Source organism: Triticum aestivum, chromosome 4B, assembly GCF_018294505.1.
Source record: "Triticum aestivum cultivar Chinese Spring chromosome 4B, IWGSC CS RefSeq v2.1, whole genome shotgun sequence".
In the NCBI taxonomy this organism is placed as follows: Eukaryota; Viridiplantae; Streptophyta; class Magnoliopsida; order Poales; family Poaceae; genus Triticum; species Triticum aestivum.
The window spans coordinates 348,488,113-348,513,427 of NC_057804.1; the positions used below are offsets into that span (position 1 = coordinate 348,488,113).

Here is a 25,315-nt window from a genome sequence, read left to right on the forward strand (position 1 = left end):
ATCTCGAAGCATGTCAATGGTACTCCGATTTTCAATAGGAACATTTGAAGCATGATGCTAAATTTTATTTATCACTTATCCTAAAACCGTTGTATGGGTAATATCATGAGATTCCTTCCCCCTTACCTAAATGGTTTTTTTACTTTATATCCTGTCATGGATATCTTGCTCTGCTTGTCCTTGGGAAGGATATACCCTTGAAAAATGTGTTTAAACATATTTTCCTTTCCATTGTTCTGTTTAATCTGATGATCATATTTTCCTTCGATTGGTTTGTTTAAACCTTTTCTATGATCTATATGATATAAGCAGTAATAATCCACTGCTTGTGCAAACGCCTCGATGTACAACTCTGTCGATAAGACCTTGTTACTATTGTTGATGACATTCCGGTAACCACCGATGGACGGGAACCTTGCCTGTTGGTCCGCCTCGTTTCAACGAGCAGAAAAATGGTTCTCTTCATCCCTCGCCCTTGGTACCTATGTTGTTGCCGACATGACCCACAGACTATCCTCTGACATGCCTTGCTTACATGATTGTGCAAGACGTCACCGCCTTTCCTACTTTTAACCCACAGTTTCACAGGATCGAAACCTGACTCTCCTGCGCCCCCCTCTTCCCAAGGTTGTTCCTCGCGTGCGGCCTCGTATGTAATTCACGGGCCACCGTCCCAAGTGATCTATTTTGGTATCGGACACAATACTTATTCCCGTTTCTCTGAACCCCTTTCGCACTCTGCTTCAGGCAATGAACGATTGCCTATCCGCTTGAAACTTCTTATCGCACTGTCTTACTTTGCTCTCGATGTGTGTCATTTGTTCAACTCGAGAGATACTCATAAGTTCATTCTTGGGATACCCCCAGATGAATTTCCCTTATAACATCCTATCATTGTAGAGCTGCCCCTTACCTATTCGTAAGTATGATGGAGTTCCCTGAAGAAAGGACGACAACTTCATCATGATGCTTTGGAATAAAGAAATGAAGACATCAACGAAAGGGATCAACCTCTTCGAAAGGGCAGCCAAGACCGAGAAGACTCGTTAGGTTTTTCGCTACCAACACCTTCCCCCCCCCCCTTACTCCACCGCTTAAATTTCGGGACGAGATTTCTTGTAGTGGAAGAGAATTGTGACGCCCGGGTAATCAAGCTACAGTAACCCTGCGCTAATGATGCCACGTCACCTCGGTTACTGTTGGTAAACTCGTGTTAGTTCAAAACGATTCAAATTCAAATTTAAAATATAGGCAAACGACAAAAGTTTTCAAATAATAAAACTAAAATGTTCTGGTTGTGCCAAATAATGCGTAGGTAATTATGGTGGAGAAACCACACTTGTATAAAATATGTAAATACTCAAAATGAATAAAATAGTAGCAAAAACAATTAGTTAAATGATTATAAAATAATAAACAATTACAAATGATTTTATATTAGGTGCCAAGTTAATTGCGGTAGTGGCATAAGTATTAAAAATATTTTAGGTGCAACTTGGGTTTTTCATAAACACCGAAATTTAATAAAACAGAAAAGAAGAAAAGAAATAAAATAGAAAAACAAACTAACCAAAAAAAAGGAAAAGAAAACCCCCAGGCCAACTGGACCTCGGCCCAACCAGTGGCCTGCCAGGCCGGCCCACTCCCTCCCCTGGCCTATAACCCCCTAGGGGCACCAAACCCTAACCGACACCCCCACGTCGCCACTTCCCATCCCCACTCCCCTCGCTCACCCACTCCTCGATCCCCTCTGGATCGGGGCAACGGCCGTGCCGTCCGGCGCCCGACCCCGCGCCCCGCCGCTGGGCTCCGTCACCGGTCGCCGCCCCGCCGCGCCTCTGTCCTCCCCCGCGATGCCACCACGCCAGAGCCCTCCTCCCCGCGGCCATGGCGTCCACTGGACTGTGCGGCGCCCCCCTCAACTGGATCTCCCTCGCCTCAACGCCGCCCCGTCGCCGTCGCCGGATCGCCTCCTCGTCCTCCTTCCCATCGGTCGCCATCGCGCCTCGACGCCCCTTCCCTCCAACGGACGGTGAGGACCTTGGTCCTCCTTCCCCCGCCTAGCACCTTACCGCGGCGGCCCTCGCCTCTGCCGCCCCTGTGCGTCGCCCGCCGCCCGCGTCGACTACGTGCGCGCGACGGCGCTCCCGCCTTTGCTCGCCCCTCCTCGTGAACGCGCCCACTCGCCCCGTCCAACTCGCCGTGCCCCCGCTCCGCCTCTGACCTCGCCGGCTCCGCCTGCAGCTGGCGCCCGGCCATGGCCGTAGCCCCCCACTGTCGCGCTGTCGTTCCCCCTGCTGCCACCCCGCCACGCACCGCCCTGCCGCCGCAATCTCGCGCCGGCCTACGCCCGTCGCCGGCACCCCCCCCCCCACCGTTCGCCTGGGCCAGCGCCCAATCGGGTTGGGGCTTCGCCCGTAGCGCCCGACCCGCTATGGCCCTGTGTGCCACTGACTACAGGGGCCCACGTCCCATAACGTTTAAAAAAAGGGGGAATTAAAAAAAATAAATAAAAAAAAATATAAAAATGATTTAATAAGATTAATTATTAATTAATTAATTATCTAATGAATTAATTAAGTTAATTAATCCGGTTTAATTAATTTAATTAGCTAGTTAGGTTAATTAAATAGTAATTAAATTAACTAATCTATAATTAACCTAAACAGAGAATGACAGGTGGGTCCCACTGGACCCACATGTCAGGTTGACCAGTCAACCCTGTTGACTGCTGACGTCAGCATGACCTCATGCTGATGTCATAAATCCATTTTCGAATTAAATAAAATAATTAATTAAATTCCAGAAATTCATAAAAACTTTAGAAAATCATATCTTTTAATCCGTAACTCGGATTAAATTATTTTCAACATGAAAGTTGCTCAGAACGACGAGACAATTCCGGATACGCAACCCGTTCGTCCGCCACACCCCCCTAACCTATCGAACTTGCAACTTTCCCCCTTCGGCTCCTCTGCCCGAAAACGCGAAACACCGGGAAGTTTCCCCCCTTAACCGGTACCACCTCATACCACGTTAGGGCACACCTAGCACCGCTCTTTGTCACGTCACGCATCGTCGTGTTTATGTTTGCATTGTATTCATTGTTTCTTCCCCCTCTTATCTCCGGTAGACCCTGAGATTGATGCTGCTGCTGGTACCCCGATCGACTACGGTGTTGACGACCCCTCTCTCTTGCCAGAGGAACCAGGCAAGCCCCCCCTTTGATCACCAGATATCGCCTACTCTTCTCTATAATGCTTGCATTAGAGTAGTGTAGCATGTTACTGCTTTCAGTTAATCCTATACTGCTGCATAGCCTGTCCTTGCTACTACTGTTGTTACCTTTACCTGCTATCCTACTGCTTAGTATAGGATGCTATTGTTCCATCAGTGGACCTACACTCTTGTCCGTCTGCCATGCTATACTACTGGGCTGTGATCACTTCGGGAGGTGATCACGGGCATATACTTTATACTTTACACTGTTACATTACCTGTGATACTGTTCAGAGATGGGGGCTGAAAGGACAGGTGGCTCCATCTCGGTAGAGGTGGGCCTGGGTTCCCGACGGTCCCCGACTGTTACTTTGTGGCGGAGCGACAGGGCAGGTTGAGACCCCCTAGGAGACAGGTGGGCCTGGCCCTGTTCGGCGTTCGCGGATACTTAACACGCTTAACGAGATCTTGGTATTTGATCTGAGTTGGCTACGAGCCTATACGCACTAACCATCTACGTGGGAGTAGTTATGGGTATCCCGACATCGTGGTATCAGCCGAAGCACTTCAGACGTCAGTGACGGAGCGACGCGCGCCGGATTGGACTGGAACGCCTGCTAGGCTAGGTCTGCTTCCGGCCGCCCTCGCAACGTGCAGGTGTGCTATGGGCGATGGGCCCAGACCCCTGTGCGCTTAGGTTTAGACCGGCGTGCTGGCCTCTCTGTTGTGCCTAGGTGGGGCTGCGACGTGTTGATCTTCCGAGGCCGGGCATGACCCAGGAAAGTGTGTCCGGCCAAATGGGATCGAGCGTGTTGGGTAAGTTGGTGCACCCCTGCAGGGAAGTTAATCTATTCGAATAGCCGTGATCTTCGGTAACAGGACGACTTGGAGTTGTACCTTGACCTTATGACAACTAGAACCGTATACTTAATAAAACACACCCTTCCAAGTTCCACAGACAACCCGGTGATCGCTTTTCCACAGGGCGACGAGGGGAGGATCGCCGGGTAGGATTATGCTATGCGATGCTACTTGGAGATGCTACTTGGAGATGCTACTTGGAGGACTTCAATCTACTCTCTTCTACATGCTGCAAGACGGAGGCTGCCAGAAGCGTAGTCTTCGACAGGATTAGCTATCCCCTTTTTATTCTGGCATTCTGCAGTTCAGTCCACCGATATGGCCCTTTACACATATACCCATGCATATGTAGTGTAGCTCCTGGCTTGCGAGTACTTTGGATGAGTACTCATGGTTGCTTTCTCCCCCCTTTTTTTCCCTCTTTCTTTCTTTCTGGTTGTCGCAACCAGATGCTGGAGCCCTGGAGCCAGACGCCACCGTCGATGATGATTCCTACTACACTGGAGGTGCCTACTACTACGTGCAGGCTGCTGACGACGACCATGAGTAGTTTAGGAGGATCCCAGGCAAGAGGTCTGCGCCTCTTTCGATCTGTATCCCAGTTTGTGCTAGCCTTCTTAAGGCAAACTTGTTTAACTTATGTGTGTACTCAGATATTGTTGCTTCCGCTGACTCGTCTATGATCGAGCACTTGTATTCGAGCCCTCGAGGCCCCTGGCTTGTATTATGATGCTTGTATGACTTATTTATGTTTTAGAGTTGTGTTGTGATATCTTCCCGTGAGTCCCTGATCTTGATCGTACACATTTGCGTGCATGATTAGTGTACGATTGAATCGGGGGCGTCACAGTATCTGTGGACCGAACTGCAGAATGCCAGAATAGAGGGGGAAGACCTAGCCTATCGAAGACTAGCATCTTCAAGCAGCTCCAAGCATCTTGCAGCATGTAGAAGAGTAAAGAATAGCAGTTTATAATTAACAAACATGTTATAACATTAATGCCCAGAGATCCTTCCTCGACTCCCTGCGAGAAAGCAATCCCGGAGCCACATATCTCAAGTATCCATCTGTAGTTGTATAAGATCAGGATATAAGTCTGAACGTCCGTTATCCTAGACACGGCTATTAATAGATAATCTTCCCTGTAGGGGTGCACCATGTTTTCCAACACGCTCGATCACTCTGGCCGGACACACTTTTCTGGGTCAATGCCCGGCCTCGGAAGATCAACACGTCGCAGCCCTACCTAGGCTCTGCAGAGAGGTCCCCGCTGGTCTACATCCTAAGCACTCCGGGGTCTGGGCCCATCGCCCGTTGCACTCCGGATCATTGCGCGCAGGGCGGGTCTAGGCAACACCACTACAGGATGGTGCCGGCCCAGTCGTGCCGCACTGCTGAATTGGATGTCTGACAAAGCTTCGGCTGATACCGCGACGTCGAGGCCCATAACTATTCTCGCGTGGTGGTTGGTGCATAAAGGCCAGAGGCCAACTCAGAACAAATACCCAAACCATAGTGTATTATTATCTTGCGGAGACGAGGAGAGACTCACGATCAAAAGTGACCCCGTCACCCCGTCTCGTGGACTTACGACAAGGGCCTAGAATGCTCGACCGTGTCACGTAACCACCTTGCAGGTGCTCTCCAGGCCCGCCCGACTTTCACCAAGGTCCCAAGTAAAGTCAAGGTAACTGTGTGTCCAGACATCAAGGGGAAAACCCGAGGAATCACCCCTGGTGGATTCCACTCAATGTAATCATCAAGGTGAACGTAAGAGGGACCACCCTCGAGGTTCACACTTGAGGTGTTGAACGACAGAGTCGTATCGGGAATGGTGAAAGAGGAAATCACCCTCGATGACCACGACCGAATAGCTATACTACAGAATTATCATCAGGAGTGTGTTATGAGGGATCACCCTCGGCACTCGATAGTAGCTCTGCATAGTCGAGCAACAAAAGGGGCGTTATGTGATGTGAGATGTCGGGCTCTGGTCGTCGATCACACTGATCGAGTCATCGATGATGAAGCAGGGGCAACAAGGACAAGGTGGGGGTCACTGATGGATTACTAACCAACCTATACTAAGTAGTTTAGGATAAGCAGGTAGGTAACAATAGCAGGTCACAAAAGCAGGCTATGCATCAGAATAGGAGCAAATAATAACAGTAGCAAAATCTAATGCAAGCATGAGAGTATAGAATGGGCGATATCGGGATGATCAAAGGGGGGGCTTGCCTGGTTGCTCAGACAAGAAGGAGGGTCGTCGTCGACGTAGTCGATCACAGTGGCATCAGCAGCAGTCTCGGGGTCTACCGGAGAGAAGAGGGGGAAGAAATAGTAAATACACGCAAACATATGCATAACAAGCCAAAAAGCGGGGCTAGAAGTGATCTAACATAGCGTTAGGCGATACTGGCGAAGGGGGAAACATCCGTAAAGTTTTACCGGTTCCGGACGTCTGTCAGACAGATGAACCCGAGGGGAAAGGTTGCATGTTCGCTATGCTAGGAACATCTGGCGGATGAACGGACCGCGTATTTGGATTCGTCTCGTCATTCTAAGCAACTTTCATGTATAATTTTTTTTCATCGGAGCTATGGTTTATTTTATATGATTTTTCAAACTTTTAATAATGTTCTAGAGTTTCTGAATTACTTTTAAACCGAGTTGACCAAGTCAATTTGACTAGTCAAAAGGAGAGCTGTGACCCACATGTCATGCACTATTTACCTAAACAATTAAATAAACCTAACTTATTTAATGGGGGCCTACATGTCATCTACTACTAGACTAACTTAGCACTAATTAATACTACTAGCTAAACCTAGCACTAATCTAACTTAACAAAGGCCGGCCACTACTGGGCAGAACCCAGCCGGCCACAGGCACGGCACACACAACACACAACACAAGGAGAGGTTAAATTTGTTCTTTGTTAGCAGAAGATAGCAATTTGTGATTTTCATATGATTTAAACCATGCATCAAATGGATTTGGTCCAATTTACACATTTGAGCCTCGTCAAGTGTACTACCATCCCATATTTTTTTAGTCTTGTTAACAGTTGTTTAACCATAGATTAGGGACTGTTTAGGGGGTTAGTCAATGTAAAATTAAAAAAGCTAGCTCTAGTCAGTAAGCAGCGGCAGAAAAGTAGCAGCAGCAAGCAGCAAGCAAGGAGCCGCAGCTAGCGGCAATTAAAAACAATAAGGTGTGCATCAAGGGCAGTCGCTCGCGCGTTACACGTCGGCAAGCTAGCAGACAAATAAGTTGAGTCCACGTTGGCAAGCTGCGTCGATCGCTTCGTCACGAAGAAAGCCCTCTCCTCTCCTCCTCTCCCGACGCACGCGCCTCCTCCTCTCCCAGAAATTTCTTTCTTCCTACACGCAACCTCCTCTCTCCCCAGCTAGGGTTGCCGCCGCCGCCGCCGCCACCGCCCCATCGCTCCTCCGGCGCTGGCCACCGATGGAAGGTGGCGGCAAGAGCTAGAAGGTGAGTGGCACCGCGAGCTCTCATCCCGAGGAAGCCGCGGAAGGACGAGCACAACCCAGCCGTGATGGGGTGGAGCTGCAGAGTAGGGGCGGCGACAAGGGGAAGGAGTAGACAAGGGAGGAGCGGAGAAGGTCGTCTCCCGCGCTGCACCGCAGACAAGAGGGTGGCGGGCGGCAGTCGCCGTGGCGGAAGAGAGGAAGACCAGCTGCCACGCAGGGGAGAGGAAGGAAAGTTGCGCCATAGTGAAAGCGAGGCAGCCCAAGGCTATCGCGGAGGAGAACGAGGAGGGGCAGCGCTGCCACGGAGGAGAGCGACGAGGATTGCGGCGTCACTGCAGATGAGGAGGAGAGCCACTACACCGCACGATTCCAGGTGAACCTCTCATCTTCAGGCTGAACATCCTTTGAAATTTTCTGTAATGGGTACCCTGCTGTTCATCTTCAGAACATCCTCTGAAATTTTACTTTGGCTGACGACTGCTTATTTTTATCTTAATAGAAGTGCAGATTCTATTATGGCAAACTGTCCACTGTATTTTTTTGACAGTTAAATCTTCTTTATTCAAAGGACAGGAGGGCTACATCATTTAAAACTAAAGAGATTAACCTCACCACTTCTTGTTTTTTTCTCTCTTTCCGGTGCCCTGCTTCCAGCACTTATAGCCTTTGCTTGTGCAGATTTTGGTTTTGTATGCCTACAAGGTATTTGATGAAAATCCCAGAGGGCTGGCAGGGAAGGAGTGGTCTATATGAGCCATGTGATTTAATTCTTCAAAAAATTAGTTCCAGACAATCATAACAAGATGATTTTAGATTAATAAGAATCCATGAGGTGAATAAAAGTATGAAGAAACAAAAAATATATGAAATTGTGTATATTTTGTTTGATTGTGAGGTTATTAGCTTTGCTTATGTTCTATTTGATCCTTTGCGAATGCGAATAAGAAAAGAAAGCTGAAACATGTTCACTAAAATGTGTGCTTTGCTGGATTTTGTTTTCATGTAGGGATGCATTTGAGTGTACAGTTACCTGACTTTATATAGTGCTGCATCTGTATCAAATCTGCAAATGGCACCAACATCATACAGTGAGCTATGCCTGATAGCTATTGCTGTCATTTCCCCTCCTGAAATCATCCTTTTCCTATATGTAGTAGCTTCAGTAAGGTTGCTCACCAATGAGCTGGGAGTATTTTTGTCCTGGATACTTGCATGATTGAAGAAGAAATTTGGTATTCCTAAATGTGCTATTATAGATAAAAGGTGAATTCATCCCATTTTCTTACCTCAATCTCAGGCGAAGATTCTCTTGTTCACTAAAATTCATTTTTATGTAATTATTTCATTGATCCATGACATCGGCCATCCTCTGTGTCCCTTCCGCTCCTCTCGCCAACGGCCATGAACAGACAAAGGAAATGAAGCGCAGGCGCAGTGCCGCTGCAGCCGCCGGATTTTCTCCCGGGTCATGGGAGGCGTTTGGGAGGATCGACTAGGAAGGATCGAACGGCACCTAGAGAAGACCTGCACAAGGATGCCACAAAGATCTCCAAGGATGTCCTCGACTCTGCCAGGTGAGATGGATTCTTTTCATCTTTCATTCTCCAGTCATTATGTTCTAGACCAAATAGATCCTAATGCGGTCGAGTTGGAGGCGGATTCAGACAACAGATTCCTTTACAAATTCGAAGCCAGAACTCAAAAAAGAAAGGGCAAGGAAATGAAGGGTGCAAGACTACTAGAGGCAAAGACAGGCGGACGCGGCCAGAGCAGTATGGTGGCGTCGATGGGTGTGGAGGAGTGTGTGAAGAGGTTGTAGAACACCGCTGAGGAGCTTGTCCGCAGGACGAGCTGCTCCCGATGCTGCATGGCAACCCAGCCGGATCTGCCTCGACAGGTTCGAGCCCTCCGTCACGGGCACCGTGCACATCTGGCAGGTCAATAATAATTTTCTGACTCTTAACTTCTTGGCCGGCCAAGTTGCACTTGCACCACATGCTCTTGCCGCAAATTCCTTAGGACTATATGTATGTTGTATGTTTCAGAATGACTGACAAATGTCCCCGCCTTCTCCTCTTCTTTTGTTTCTACCAAATTCTAAGGGTGTTGGGAAGGTGATCAATGTGAACAAGATGGTCAGGGCCAGATGGAGTGAAGATCCTAATACCGGACCAGAGGCCGACTTGGCAAGATCAGGAAGCAGCTGGACCACAACAAGGACGTCGGCGGCGGCTTCTCCGCCATGTGGGATTATTCTTTGACCTTTCACAATTCCTTCAGGCGTCCATAACATCAAGCATAATTTTGGTGTTTCTTAACCTTTTGCATTCTACTCTAATCATTTAAATTGGGCCTATGACTCAGAAGTTTTTTTTAATACTTTTAGTTGTGAATTTTGTTTTGTGGTCTTCTTCCTGATTCGATGTGATTAGCATAATACTAAATTTGCCGGCTATTGATACTTCTGTGTGAACCAGATTAATCTAAAGCACCAAGATCTGCTCGTTCATTATTTTGATTCAAGCTAATCGAATGTTCATTATTTTGAGTCAATACAGTACAATGGAGAGCTATCCATGACATGTATGGGAGCAAGGGAACCGGAGGTGCTAGATGCAGGCACTAATTGTATTTAGAGTTTGGCTGCAATAATCAAATCTTTTAGGATGGTACAACCTTGGACTAGGGGATACCATGAACAGATCTTAGTCAAATAATTTATGAGTGACTTCTACTGTTAACCTTATCTTTGGTTCAGAAAATAGGATCTAGCTTAAGTCAAGTTAACCATCAATTTGTTTCAGGGTTAGTCTCTATTCTTATCCCATGTAAAGAAAATCTGTACTATGAATTAAGTGACACCATGAAATAATCTGGATCAATATAAGAAAGAAGAATTACAAGTTTGTTAAAGAGTGGGGAATCAGAAGTACAAAAGTAGTAAATCAATGATGGCTTGCTCATGTTGGTTATGCTGTAATCGGTTCCAGTGTGTGAGACAACAACCAAGAGCAGTCTATTTTATCATTCTAAAACAGTACCACTTACACCAAACGTCAGTATAGTAGCATGTTCATATCATAAACTAAGAGCGTTAGGAACATGGGAGGAGATGGCAATTATGGACATTGGAGAGGAATAAATTTGATCACATATACTATATAGGGTCTTCTGTAGATGCATGTTAGTTGCAGAAGCACATCCTTGTATGATGAAAATTCTCTTTATTATAGTAAATACATGAATATGATAGTGCAGTGCAAGACGCTGCTGATCCATGATGGTGGTCAGAGGCAGCAGGAGGCGACGGCGATGACTGATATGGTTGCCGGCAGATAAAAGGTAAGTGACCCCGCTGTTTGGTCCCTCTCCTCTCCTCCTGATGTGGTTCATGCACTATTTGGTGCTTGAATTGTTTGCTTGTCGTGGAAATTTGCTTGTTGGATAGACAAAATAATGTGTACATGTCATCTTAATAATCATGGTTATGTATTTGTATAAACTGTCAACTGCAAATGGTTTGGTTCCTTTGAAAAGGACTGAAAATATCTACTAGATAGTAAGGTGGACTATCAATCTTTACAATTAGATAGACATATTTATCTGACAAAGATCAATGACATCAGGGACACACAGGCAGCTGCGAAGCATTTCACGGACCAGCCGATGAACAGGAGAAGCAAAGACGGCATCTCCTGCATCGTCGTAAACATCCGTTGCTAGTAGAGCTTCAGCCTGTGAATAGGAGGAGCAAAGATGACATCTCCTCCGTCATCATAAACCTCCAAAATTTGTAGTGCAACTTCTCGCTAACATGTCATGTTGGTGTGTTACCAAAATTGTAAAAAAAGAACTAGAATGGGCGGCTGCCAACCTGGCACCGCCCAGCTTCCTCTCATGAGGCGGCACAAGGTGGCGCCCCAACCCCTAGTAGTAATAGCAGCACGCAGCAGGAGCGGGCGCGCGACCACACACGCGCGGGGAGCGGAGGAGCCGGGGCAGCGGCGTGCGAACGCAGGCGGCAGTGGCCGCGGGAACAGCAGCAGTCGCAGCGCAGCAAGCCACAGCGGGCGGCAACAACAGTGCAGGAGCAGCAGCCGCACGCATGTACGTATGTGTACGCGGGGGGGGGGGGGGGGGGGGGGGGGGGTTCAGGACACGGCGGTGATGGCGGCCTACAACGTCCAAATCAAAGGGGAGAAAAAGGGGATCCGAGGGAGGATCTCACTATGGTGTCGTCGGTGAGCTCGGGAGGCCGGAGACTGGACGGAGCTAGGCGAATCGACGGCGAGATGGTGACGTCTGCGGCGGAGAAGAGCTTGATGGCGAGGCTTGGAGCGGTCCTAGCTGGAACCCGTGCACGTGGCGAAGGAGACGATACCGGAGGTCCTCCTAAACATGAGCTCCGGCCGCGGGGAGGCCAGTGGCCGCGACGACGGCGATGGCCAAGGCGGTAGGTCGGGCGATTTCATCGAGGGAGAGGAGATGGGGGCGCGAGGGAGGAAGAGAAGTGGGGCTAGGGTTTGGAGGGAGGCCGCGGGCGACGACTTGTAGGCGTCGGGGGCGGGTGGATTGGCGCCACGGCGCCGCCCTCGGCCGTGGCGGCCATCGCCAGTGCCCACGTCTCCCACCATGAACAGAGGAGGGAGGGGGTGGCGCTGGTGGGCTGGCCTGGCTCGGTCAATGAGGCCAGCTGGGCCATTTGGCCCATGGGGGAGGGGGTTTTCCTTTTTTCCTTTATCTATTTGTTTGTGTTTTGTTTTCTGTTTTATTTTATTGCTCTAACTTAGCTTTTAGCTTTTGTAAAATATAGCACTAGCCCCTAAATTAATTATTATTATCAATTATGCCACTGCCACAATTATTTTGGCACCAAAATAAATTAGTTTAGAGTTTTTACAAATTAAAAAGCATTTACATAATTGTTTTTAGCCACTGTATATTCACAAAAAGGGCATGTAAATACTTTACAAAAGTGTTGTGTCACCACCATAATTAGTTATGGAATATTTTTCACACTTTGAACATTTTATTTTGCATGTTTGAGAAATTTAGATTTGAATTTGAATTTGAAATATGATTTGGATCAAGCGAGGATTAGCAACAATAATGTGATGACATGGCACCATTAGTGGGGATTACTGTAGCTTAATTATCCGGGCGTCACACCGAGCCTTTCACCCTTTATCAAGTATATATGTGCATTAATTAAATAAGAAATACTGTGATATCCCAAGATATCCATGTCCCAACATGGAAAAACCTGCCACTGCATCTGCAACTAGCAATGCTATAAAAGGGGCTGAGCAAAGCAGTAACATAGCCAAACAATGGTTTGCTGGGATGGTGGAGAAGGGTTAGAGGCTGTTTCACGGCATATAGGGAGGCTTGATAAACAAGTGATAGGAAGCGCGACATAGCGATAGCATCGAGACAACTAGCATAGCAATGATAGTAGTGAGATCCAGGGTAACGGTCATCTTGCCTGAAATCCTGCTAGGAAGAAGACCGAATCCGTCAATAAGACAAACGGGCGCAGACGAACCAAGCGTAGTCGAAGGAATCCTTGCGATCGCAACGAAACAGGAACTATCGAGAAGAAGTACAACCGGAAAGAAGCAAACAACACGGTAAACACACAACACGTAAACATGACATGATACTCAACCAAGTATGATGCATGACAAGGCTACATGATGCTACTCATGGCAAGAGAAGATGCATACAAGAACACCACATCAAAGCAAGTTTAAATGAGGCCAGAAACAACATATAACAATTCCGGTAAGTCCTCATATGCAAATTGTGAAAATTAATCCAGATCTGAATAACACATTATATTAAAGTTGTTAAATAGCAAGTTAAGTGCACCATGATGATCTACGCGTTTTTATAGTCAAGTTACATATAAGGTTCATTTAATTCGGAGGTACGGGCTAGAAGATATGAGCTACACAAGTTAAACATGACATTAATGCAAAGTGCATTCAAAGATCAAGCAAACACACTCAAAACATAGATGCAACAAGATATGAAACTACATGCAATTCTGAGCGAGTTTCATATAAAGCATGCTCAAAACGGAGCAACGGTGCAACACATACACTCCAAACAGGGCCGGTCCTGAGATTTCGGGGGCCCGGGGCGAACTAAAAATTGGGGGCCTTTAATATACAAGTCATTATAATATACGTATATATATAAATTTATCTAAAAAATAGTGTATATATAAATTACTATCAGTAACACTTCAATGCATCTAAAATCAGTATGCGTATCAAATAATTTATAGATATTACCTTAAAATTTTCTTCTAACATTCCTCGATGCAAAGTCGCTTATGATGGGGTCGATGTTAATATCATCCAATAATTTCTTCTCGATGCATAATATAGCCAGACCATTTAACCTCTCTTAAGTCATTGTTGACCTCAAATAATTCTTCAATAATTTCAACTTTAAAAAGCTTCTTTCGGCCGATGCGACCGTCACAGGCACATTACATAAGATGCGAGGCAATAGAGATATTAGGATAGTAGTTGACTTCTCTCACATGCCCGAAAATCTCCATAGCAGACATTACGCCATCTGGCAAAGTTAATCTCATAATCATAATCTTTAATTCAGAAATAAGATCGTATACCTCAACATGAGATGAATCATTAAGAGAGAAAGTTTCTGCAAATTTTGTGCAACATTCTTCAAGTTCATTGTCACTTAATGATTTCAGAGTGCCCGAGCTCAATAAAAATCTGAATATATCTTTAAACACCAGCATTTTGTGTGTGTCAATTTCTCCACTTCCTTCTTCTTTTTCCTTTTGCTGCTACCTGATGGATAATTCCTCTTACTGGAGGACTTCATAATAACACACACAAAATGCTGAAAATAAAAAAAATTGTTCTATCAATTGTTGAACATTGCCGGCTATCCATCAAAGGATTTTTCTTGTATCAGTATTATATCAATATACCTCAATACGTGATGGTCAAACTTCAGTGCGTGCGCGTATATATACAATACAATACACAGGGGATTGCACAGCGCCTAGAGTTTGCAAAGGATTGAGAAGAGAACAATTGAGCAGATGCGAAAGGGGGCCCCGGAATTGAAATCAGTGGCGAACATATACAGATTACGAAGGAAATTACCAGGCGGCGGCAAGGCGGGAGTGCGTGCGTGCAGCGTGCCTGTACGGCGGCGTCGGCGGACATCAACTATCGCTGGGACCTGGGTGTTGCGTGACTCCGCGTGATGAAAGAGTCTAACAGAACGAGAAAGGAATGGTCCAGGCCGCTGATTGATCGCTTTTTTCTTACCTGAAAGGAAATACCGCTGATCGCTCAAAACACTCGATCGCTGGGGATCGGGGAGATCGGGCTGCTGGCCTGCTGCTCCCTGGCGCGCGCCTGCCTGTATGGGCCATAGGCCTATAGGCTACGTACATACCCTCCGGGGCCCCTGGATTTTGGGGGCCCGGGGCGGCCGGCCCCCCTGCCCCCCCACAGGGCCGGCCCTGACTCCAAACAAGTTATAACAACAATCTGCCCAAAACAGCAAATTGACACTTTGCAATCATCAAAACTACATGCTACAGGAAACATATGAACACAAACTTGATATGCACTCAAAGTAAAGATAACATGCTTCAAATATCATTAAGTTTTAGGTTCATAAGCATCAAGATTAATCCAAAAAGATAAATGCAAAAAGCAACTTAACAACACAAATTATGACTTGGTGAGAAACAGGGCATATGCATGAGCAGAGTTAATATGATGACATGTTGGAGGCAAGAAAAAAAAGATGATACCGCAACTTTACATAGCAACCAAGGGAATGACATTAAATAAAAATAACAAAGAGCAAATAACATCAAGGCATCATATGCATATGACTCATCGATTAGTGGGAACCATCAAGACAAGTTTGAATGTTGTAACAATGTCAGCAAGTGTAAAACAACAACATCATCATAGCATGTTTGCAATCTTGGAACGTAAGTCATATAATGTCCAAAATTATCAAACATGGCATGTGAACAAAGTACTCAAAGAATAATTCAATTCATGTGATTGGAGCATCTCCAAAAGAGACATAGATTAATTAATATCAAGCTCACAACATGGAATCATGAAGTTAACAGAAAACTGGAACATCATTTAGGCATGTTCATGGCAATGAAGACATATGCTACAGGACATATATGAGGCATCAAAAGGCATGGCATGATAGTGTATCATCGGTACATCGAAACATTTCAATTAGGCATCTCCATATTATGCATGGATTTGATGGTAGCATCCAGAAAACGTAGCAACATGATATAAAAGATTCAGACTTACCAGAACAACAACAGTAAGTAGCCCACTTCACAAGCTTGATGCAGTCACCACGGGGCATATCAATATAAATGGATCGCACCACTGAAAATATGGCATGATTATTCTCCTAAAACATGTTGACATGATGCTCAAAAGAAAATCACACAAAAATATATAAAAATGGCAAAATGACAAGTTATAACTTTCAGCATTTAACATCAGTAGGCACTTCTGCAATAGGGATTAACATCTCAAGGTGCACCCTAACTTTAAAGCACACCATCATTTAGAGCACTCTGAGCTGAACATTTTCATATCAAGATCATTACCATAGGATCAACAGGGGCAAAGTTACAACCCTCACAAGATGCCTAAATGATGTTAACATGCATCAGATTTCAGCAGTTTCCTTTATATCACTTGGCAGTTTTGCAACGAAGATTAAGGCATCAATATGAACATTAACATTTGTTGGATTATGGGTTCCACAAACCCTTGAAAGGTTCAAACTCTGGGGTGCATGCGGATATCTCAACCTACCTAGCCTGCCTACTCGCGAACCTCCTAAGCCTAGCGCGATGAGCTCGAAGAGACAAAGGGACACATCAGTTTATTCTGGTTCGGGCTACCTTGCCGTGTAATACCCTACTCCAACGTTTTGGTGGATTGCCTCCAAGGGCCGAAGATGAACTATTACAATGGACGAACTGGCCTCGGGAGGTTAGGTGTTCTTGACCTCAAGAGAGCTGGTGGGGTGTGTACTAGATCAGGTGCGATCTGGTCGATGGTCTCCCTTGTCTATGGTGGTGGCTAAGTCCTATTTATAGTGACCTTGGTCCTCTTCCAAAATGTTGGCGGGAAGGGATCCCACAACAGCCGGAATTGAAAGGGGGCAAGTAGTACAGCTTATCTTGACAAAAGTGGTCTTCGCCTACGAAAAGCCCCTGGTCGTGACGCTGCGGTGGGCTCGGTGATGACCTCCGTCCTGCCATCCTGGTGGTCTTGGTCTTGTTGCACCAGAATGGAAACCTTTGGCTGATTCCTTGGGACTACGCGCCTGCGGCTTGCCTCCCTTGCACCGAAGAGGAAACTGGCGCTCTGCGCTCGCTGGCGCCCGCCTGTCCTTGGTCGTCATGGCTCATGTCAGTTGAGCCTCATGAGGTGCAGCTTGCATAGAACTCTCCGCCCCTCGGGAGCCAGCCTGAAGTGGCGATCCCCTCGGGGGTCTTGGCATCGTCTGCCTCGTGAGGGTCTTGAGTTGTTGATATCGAAGCTGGGCCGTACCAGGCCATCGATGGAGCCACACGATGGGCTGCAGGCAGGCAAGTCTGGATACCCCCATATCCAGAACGCCAACAGTAGCTCCCGGGCCCAAGGCGCGCGCAGACTTGGCTTACAGGCGAAGCCAAAGGGCAGTTGCGGAGCACCGCGGGCCCTAACCGCCTGCGGCCTTGATAACGCGTGGCGATTGATGGGACGTGCGCGTCTCCACTTCCCCACACTGCCTCGGCAACTATTTCCTTCTGACAAAAGGGGAGCCGCTTGCTGGCGTGCCTTCATTGCCTTTCCTTCATCTTGCTCCAGATCCCCTTCTCCCAACACAGAAAGAACTCACCAGATCTGCCGATTTTCCCCTCCAATCTTCCACCCAATGGCTGCTGAGAAGACCAAGGCTTCTACCCCGGCTGCCGGCCTCGCCTGGTACGAGCCGGTGATGACCGCGCCCTCCGTCATCGAGGATAAGATCTAGACCACGCTCCTCCTGACGGTGAGCAAGGACAACGAGTGGAAGGAGACTGCGCTCCGGGTCGCTGCTGCTATGCTGGAACCCGCGAACAATACCTTCTACCATTTCTTCCTGCATATCGTCTATTTGGGGCTGGTGCCCCCATTCTCCCGCTTCTTCTATGCCGTTCTTCACCATTACGGCCTTCATGTGCTCCATATTCACCCCAACTCCATCCTCCTCCTGTCCATCTTTGCCTTCTACTGCGAGACGTTCGTGGGGGTGATTCCCTCCGTCGCCATGCTCCGCCACTTCTTATTCCTCTGCATGGGTGGCGACCAACCCGCTGGGTGCGTCGGCTTCGTTGCAGCCTGGGGCGGTAACACGATCTCCCGTGCTGGGAAGAAGGTGGAGGATGCTCTGAAGAGCTGGGTCCTAATGGACGCCAAGTGCTCGCAGGACCTGCTGGAGCTACCGACCGAGCTCCCCTCCTCCGAGAATGGGTGGTTTTCTTAGAAGATCACCGACCCTTCCTTGAAGCCGTTGATGAAGAAGATGGAGGAGGACCTAAAGAGCGATAAGCTGACGGGGGACATGATCGTCAAGGAGTTCTTGATGCAGCGCCTAGCGCCACTCCAAGATCGCTCCCATCCCTTGTGGAAGCTTGGGGGCACCGACAACAAGATTCGCTTGCGCCAGGACACCCTTCTCGAGGAGGAGTTGTGCAAGGTGTCGCTTTATCTGACTGGGAAAGATCCGAGCGGCCCTCCGGAGGGATGGCTGCCGCTGTACCGCCGAGTCGATGGGGAGGAGGTTGCTGCTGCCATGCCAGTCTTCGACGAGTTCTGGCTCGTGCAGACGGGGCCTCCCGTGCCGCCTACTTCCATGGTGGACCTGTCCTCCGGCGACCAATCCTCCGAGGCCACTGAGGATGAGGGCGAGAGGGAATCCTCTGCCATGAGGCAGAGGTAGCTCCTCCGCAACTTCCCTTACGATGAGGACGATGACGCGCCTTCGGTGGTGGAGCTGGCTTGCCCCTCTGAGGTCACCACGAGATCCGGGCTGGCCTCCTCGAAGCAGCCCAAGTGGTCGGCCGTGAAGAAGGGCAGGACTGCGCTGATCCCCCCGGGCAGTGCTCCGCCTTCTCCGGCAGCATCCCGAGTGGTGCCGACCGCGTGCTCTCCTGCTCCCAAGTGTGCAGCTCCGACTGCTCCGGCGAAGCCCCCGCTGTTAGGCCTGAAGAGGAACTACGTCTTTTCTAACCAGTGAGTGCCTTCCCTTGATCTTGTCATTGATTCCTGATGCGATGCTTAGCATCTTCGTCCATCATTAGGCAGCAGTCGTCGTCAAAGAAGAAGGAGGGCGCCGGAGTTGTCGTGGTCGAGAGCGTCGAGTTGGTCGCCTCGGCCCTGGCGAAGGAGAGTGTTGTGGCCCCTGTGGCTCCAGCGGTGATGTCATCTTCTCAGGGCGTTGAAGCCCGTCCTCAGGGGGTGCCGGTGCCTTCAGCGGGGCTGACCCCGTCGGAGCCCATCCTTGCTGCAGCTGCTGAGGTCACCCAGCCTCCGGAGCTCCCAGCCTTTCCTGTTGTTGTGGTTTCTTCCGTCCTGGCGCCGAGGACGTCTTCTCTCCTGCCCGGCGCGCAACTGGGCCATCGCACTCCTGCCGCCTCCGGAGCCCTAGAGGAGGCACGGGCGGCGCTGAACCTTCTCCAAGGTGAACTTCGGGGCCCAGACTGGCACAGTGTTGGGGCGCCTAGGGCTAATCTCTAGATGGCTCCAGGCCGACGGGTCCTCCGAGCAGCCTGGGGCTCTGTGGAAGAGGCCTAGAAGGTGTCTGGGGTGGCTGCTGCCGAGCGCCACTTGGCTCAAAGGAGGCGATGCAAGCCGAGGATCGGTGCTGCACGGTGGAGGCTGAACTGATGGCTCTTCAAGATCAACAGACCGCCTAGGCCGGCCAGCTCCGGGAGCGTGAGGAGAAGCTGAAGGCCTAGGAGGCCGCCGTTGCTGGTCGAGATGCTGAGCTGAAGAAGGCAGCCCTGGAGTAGGCGACGGAGCGCGGCCGCCTGACGAAGCTGAAGGAGGAGGAGGAGACGGCCCAGGCGTCCCTTGTCGAGGCCAAGGAAGCGGCCGCCATGGAGCACAGTACCCTCGCCTTCCTCGGGGTGAGGTTCCACAAGGCTCATCGGTCACTCTTTGGGGATGATCCCTTGAAGAAGGTAGCGGTGGGGGCCCCGAGGGAGACCTCTACCGTTCTGCTCCCTAAGGTTGTCGTAGTGCTCGAGGATGCCATTGACGGGTTTGGCTCTTTGGTGGAAGGTGAGGCTCGCTTTCTTTCTTCCTTGGCCCTTATGTGCGTCTTCAGTCATCTCTATCTCTGGAACGCCAGATTCGACTTCGCCACCTTCCTCGAGCCCGTGGAAACCGACTCCCATAGCGCTGCTGCCGCCGCCGTGAAGAGCTCCATGGACGCCCTGCTGAGCAAGTTCCTTGTCGACAGCCCTCCGGCCGGGGCTAAGGGGATGGGCAACACGCCTGGCGACGAGGCTCCGCTGGCGGGTGATGGCGGTCCCCTGGGCTGAAGAGGTGGCTTGGTGGCGCTACTCCTTCCTGTTCGTCCTGTATCATGTAGCATGCCTCGTGGAGGCGTTTAAAACTGATTGTTTGGAACAATATGTTTTGTAATAATTAGATTGTGGTCCCCCCAACTTTTTCCGTCAGCTTTATTGTTCTGCGTCGGCAGAGCCCAGCCCCGCGCATACCTCAGCCGTTGTTGGTCGTCCGGATCGCCAGGACGAGCCCAAGGGGTGAGGGGCTACGTGACCAGTTAGGCTCATGAGACGCGGTGCTCAGGAGTCCTCCTTGACGTGCGAAGAGCTTATGAAAAAGTGTGAAGGCAAGCCTTGGCGCTCTGCATCGGTAGGGCCCAGCCCTGCGCATACTCAGCTGCCGTTGGGTCATCCGGATGACCAGGATGAGACCAAGGGGTGAGGGGCTACGTGGCCAGTTAGGCTCCTGAGACGCGATGCTCAGGAGTCCCCCTTGACGTACGAACATCTTGAAAAAGGGTGAAAGTCAGGCCTTGGCATTCTGCGTTGGCAGGGCCCATCCCCGCGCATACCTCAGCTGCCGTTGGGTCGTCCGGATCACCAGAACGAGACCAAGGGGTGAGGGGCTACGTGGCCAATTAGGCTCCTGAGACGCGATGCTCAGGAGTCCACCTTGATGTACGAACCGACCATGATACCTTTCCTTGCCGGGCTCTCGCTCGGGAGGGGCGCGTGAAGACCAGGCCCGTGGGGCCTGGTGAGGTGGGGTACGCCAGGCGTGACCTGAGTGTAGCCCCCCTGCCCAGCCCCCTCGCACTACCCTCCCGAGGGAGAGCAGCGCGGTGAGGCTAGTCACTAAGCCTGGAAGCTCCCTGAGCTTAATGCAGCCGCGAGGCCACCCCCAGTTGTTTATCACCATTGCAGAGCATAGCGCTTCCGCTCTTGCTCGGGCATAGCCGCTCCTCGGTAGTGTGGACGGCCAGCGCGGAGCATGGTGCTTCCACTAGTGCGTGGGAGGGGGCTCCCTCTGAGGATATCCCCCGAAGCGGGGGACTCACGAGGCCCTACCTCAAGGCGGGTTGCGCCTGAACTTGATTGGGAGCACTTGTACTAGTCTTGCAAGATGGTTAGGCAGCCTGCGGCGAGTGAGTCTCCTGAGGCTATTGCAGGAGAAGGCCAGACACCAACGACCCCAGGAGGTGAGGTGAACGGGGCCGGCGCGCCAGACAGAGCTCAGCCGTTGGGTTTATTAATGCTGCAGGGACGGACCCGAGCACAGACGTCGTGCCCAGTCTTCTCATGCAAAGATCCCAAAGAAAAACAACCGGCGCGCGGTTCCCGTGGCCATGGGGGCACCAGGTCGTGCGCCCTCACTCATTCGCCCGCGATTAGCTCATGCAAGAACAAGACACCAAGGGCCATGGAGGTGACATACACGGGGACAGGTCGGGTTTAGCGACACTGCATGGACGCACCCGAGCACAGACGCCGTGCTCGTCCTTAATCATGAGGGGGTCGCGGGAGGGTTCGCAAGGGCGCGAGACGTTCTTGGCGACGATGCGCCGGTCAGGCAGTTGATAATCTTAAGGTAGCTTGTGGAGGAAGGTAAACTAGCTCTGATAGATGCAAAAGGGATACATGCCACAGGGATAGACCCATACGGCTTGGGGATGATGCAGCCCGATGGGCGCCCCCGAACTGAACGAACTAGAGAGATGTCACATGGTACCGTCGCTGAAGAGGTGTTGGGGTAGCGAAAGACGCATGCTGCTGACGCCGTTCCTCATGAGCCACCCTGGCACCGAGCCTCGGGAGGTCCAGAGGGCCCGAGAGGCTCCTGGGGGTGCTCTTCCATCTCTGCCAGGGTCGCTTGGTGCCTGGCCTCACGAGCCGCCAGGGCATCCCTTGTGCAGCGCTGGAACACCACAATTGCGCCTGGTAGGCCGAAAGGCATGCAGACGTAGCTGTGGGATGGACCCTCACAACGGTTGACAAGAGACGGCCAAAAGAGCTGCCGAGATGCGGCTCTGTTGACCCCTGGGATGTCAATGCAGACATAGAACTCCTTACCCTCACCAGGGCAGTGAGCCGTGCCTCGCCTCGCGGTAGGCGGCGATCGTCTTGCAGAACCCTTGCCCCTTGAATCTCCTCGATTGCCTTGCTAATGAACTCCCGAACGCCTGGCGCCTCCCGCCCGACGCCTTCTCTTGGGAAGCATGCGCTGAAAAGAGCCTCCACATGCTGCCCGAGCACCTCCCTCGTGACCCTGGCTAGGTCTGAGGCCCTCCCGAGGAGAGCCCCCTAGCCCAGCCTGAGAGGGGCGCCGGGCGCGCCTTCCTATGCGATAGGTGAAGGCGCCCCATTCGGGGACGCGAGGCTCGGCACGGCGTCCTCGGGCGAAGCCTCCTCGCGAGATCCCTGGCCTACCTGTAGCTTCTTTGTCTTGGGGGCGACCTCAGGAGGGAGGGCACCACCCTCATCTTCAGGGCTCTCGACTGCTGCAGCCTGGAAAGCGCGCTCTAGGGAGCACACTACGTCCTTTTCCTGGCATGCGACCGTGATGACGCCACCACTTCCTGGCATCTTGAGGACATTGTAGCCGTGGTGTGTTGCTTCCATGAACTTGGCCAGTGCTGGGTACCCTAGGATGGCGTTGTACAGCAGACGAATGTCGCCGACGTCGAAGTCGATGAGCTCCTATGGTAGTTGTTGCGTTCACCGAAGGTGACAGGGAGGCGGACCTGCCCTAATGGGTGTGTGGAACCGTCGGTCACTCTTGAAAATGGCTTGGTTGGCTAAAGCTGGTAGTATGACACTTGGAGTCTGTCGAGCGTTTGAACAGACAGGACATTCAGCCCCGCTCCACCACCGATGAGAGTCTTGGTGATGACCATGTTGCTGATGAAGGGAGAGCAAAGCATGGGGAGCGTGCCGGCAGTGGTCGCGCACTTGAGTTGGTTTGAGGAGCTGAAGGTGATGGCGCAGTTGGACTACCTGAGAGGGCGAGTTGCTTCGGGCTTGGGGAGCGCTGCGTTCACCTCGTGTGTGAACTGCTTGAAGACGCGGTGAGAAGCTGGGACCTGTGAGCCGCCCAAGATGCAGGCAATGGCTCGAGGCTCCTGGAAGCCCCTAGCCCCCTTGTCCTGGTGATGATCTTCGTTCCTTCTTGGTGGTGGAGGCAGTGGAGGAAGACCGGCATTGCCCTCAGGGCGCTCCTCGCGAGGCTGCTCCCTCCAAGCGCCCTCGCGAGGTTGGCCCTGCCAACGGTCCTCCCGAGGATGGTCGCGCCACTCCTGGTGATGGTCGCGTGATAGAGGCAGAGGTGTCCCAATGTTACGATGAGATGATGGCTATCGTTTTCTTTGGGAGTCGACCTTGACGATCTGACTACGAATGTGCCAGACGTCGCACCTTAGCAATCGCTAAACCAACTTCCGAGGGGTTATTGACCACACCGGAGCACGATCAACCTGACCACGAGGGTCTGTTTCCTGCGAGCAAACAAAGAACAAGCAAGAAACTGAGATTGCAATCTGGATATTGCGAATATAAGTGGAAAGATTTATTAATGAAGGTGGGGTTCTGTGATGTCTTGGTCTGGTCGTTGAACACAAACGAAGTACACGAAGTTGCAGCTATGACGAACTTTTAATCTAAACAAAACTCAAAGTCTAAACGACGCCCTAAGGGTTGTATATATGTAGGAAGAGGGGGGGAATTTTGTGGCCCTTGGGGAAGGGGTCCGAAACCAACCCTATCTCTTGTTTCCCCACACATACGGACTCTAAAAACAGCCTATACTCAAGTATTTCGAAATTACATGGGCCTGGCCCAATAGTAAGGTGACGCAGCACCTAGAATTGCCTCTGGACGAAAGTTATGAAGTAGCATCTTGTATATTTCATCCAAGGCTTCATGCACTCATTATGGTGGCTTCAACATCCTGAAATCATCACTTGTAACTCCGTTCTTGTTCCCCTTGCGCACGCCATCATCTCCATGATTGTTCTTGCTCCAATTTCATCCTTCTCCAAGCCAGGCCCTTCATTTGTAAGCAAAACAAATGTATCCAATTTAGGCAGCATCATATTCTCATGAACATTAGAATCATTACCAAGAAACGAAAGTACCTTGTAATTTAGTTGGCGTGCGCGTGCTCTAGTAATTGGTCCAGTATGTATAGCAGCAGGGGTTGTGGGTGTAACAATGGTATTGATGTCTCATCCTCCCCTTCTTGAAATGAAATCGTCCTCGACAGAATCTCATCTTCCTCTCCAAATAAGGCTTCAAATCTGCAATGTTAAAAGTGGGACTAACCCCAAAATCTGCAGGCAGCTCAAGTTTATGTGCATTATCATTTATTTTCTCTAACACCTTAAAAGGTCCGTCAGCACGTGGCATTAGCTTTGATTTGCGCAAATCAGGAAATCTATCCTTACACAAATGTAACCAAACAAGATCTCCAGGTGCAAACATAACATGTTTTCTACCCTTATCTCCAGCAAGTTTATATTTAGCATTCATACGCTCAATGTTTTCCTTAGCTAACTAATGCATTTTTAAAATCAATTCAGCATGTTGTTTAGAATCAAAATTAACCTTCTCCAAAGATGGAAGAGGCAACAAATCAATAGGTGCACGAGGTAGGAAACCATACACAACTTCAAAAGGGCACATCTTAGTAGTAGAATGCAATGAACGATTATAAGCAAATTCAATATGAGGCAAGCATTCTTCCCACATTTTCTTATTACCCTTCAAAACAACCCTAAGCATAGTAGACAATGTTCTATTGACTACTTCTGTTTGTCCATCGGTTTGGGGGTGACAAGTAGTACTAAAAAGCAGTTTAGTCCCCAACTTAGCCCATAAACATCTCCAAAAGTGGCTAAGAAATTTAGTATCACAATCTAAAACAATAGTATTTGGCACACCATGCAAGCGAATAATTCACGAAAGAACAAAATCAGCAACATTAACAACATCATCGCTTTTATGACATGGTATAAAGTGTACCATTTTCGAGAATATATCCACGACAACAAATATGCTATCCCTCCCCTTCTTTGTTCGAGGTAAACCTAAAACAAAGTCCATAGATATATCCTCCGAAGGAACACTAGGTACAGGCAAAGGCATATATAA

The 25,315-nt window shown here is 49.7% G+C and overlaps 1 long non-coding RNA gene across 4 annotated transcripts; it reads left to right on the plus strand.

Moving 5' to 3' along the window:
* The first annotated feature begins 7,640 nt into the window (after positions 1 to 7,640).
* LOC123092150 (uncharacterized) lies at positions 7,641 to 11,340 on the plus strand. 4 transcript variants are annotated; one of them, XR_006444352.1, is made up of 6 exons: positions 7,641 to 7,948; positions 8,730 to 8,838; positions 8,985 to 9,149; positions 9,240 to 9,512; positions 9,678 to 10,917; positions 11,202 to 11,340. It is a non-coding gene; the product is annotated as an uncharacterized lncRNA (long non-coding RNA). The 4 variants fall into 4 exon arrangements; XR_006444353.1 differs by having other exon boundaries at positions 8,733 to 8,838; XR_006444350.1 differs by lacking the exon at positions 8,730 to 8,838.
* Positions 11,341 to 25,315: the final 13,975 nt, after the last annotated feature.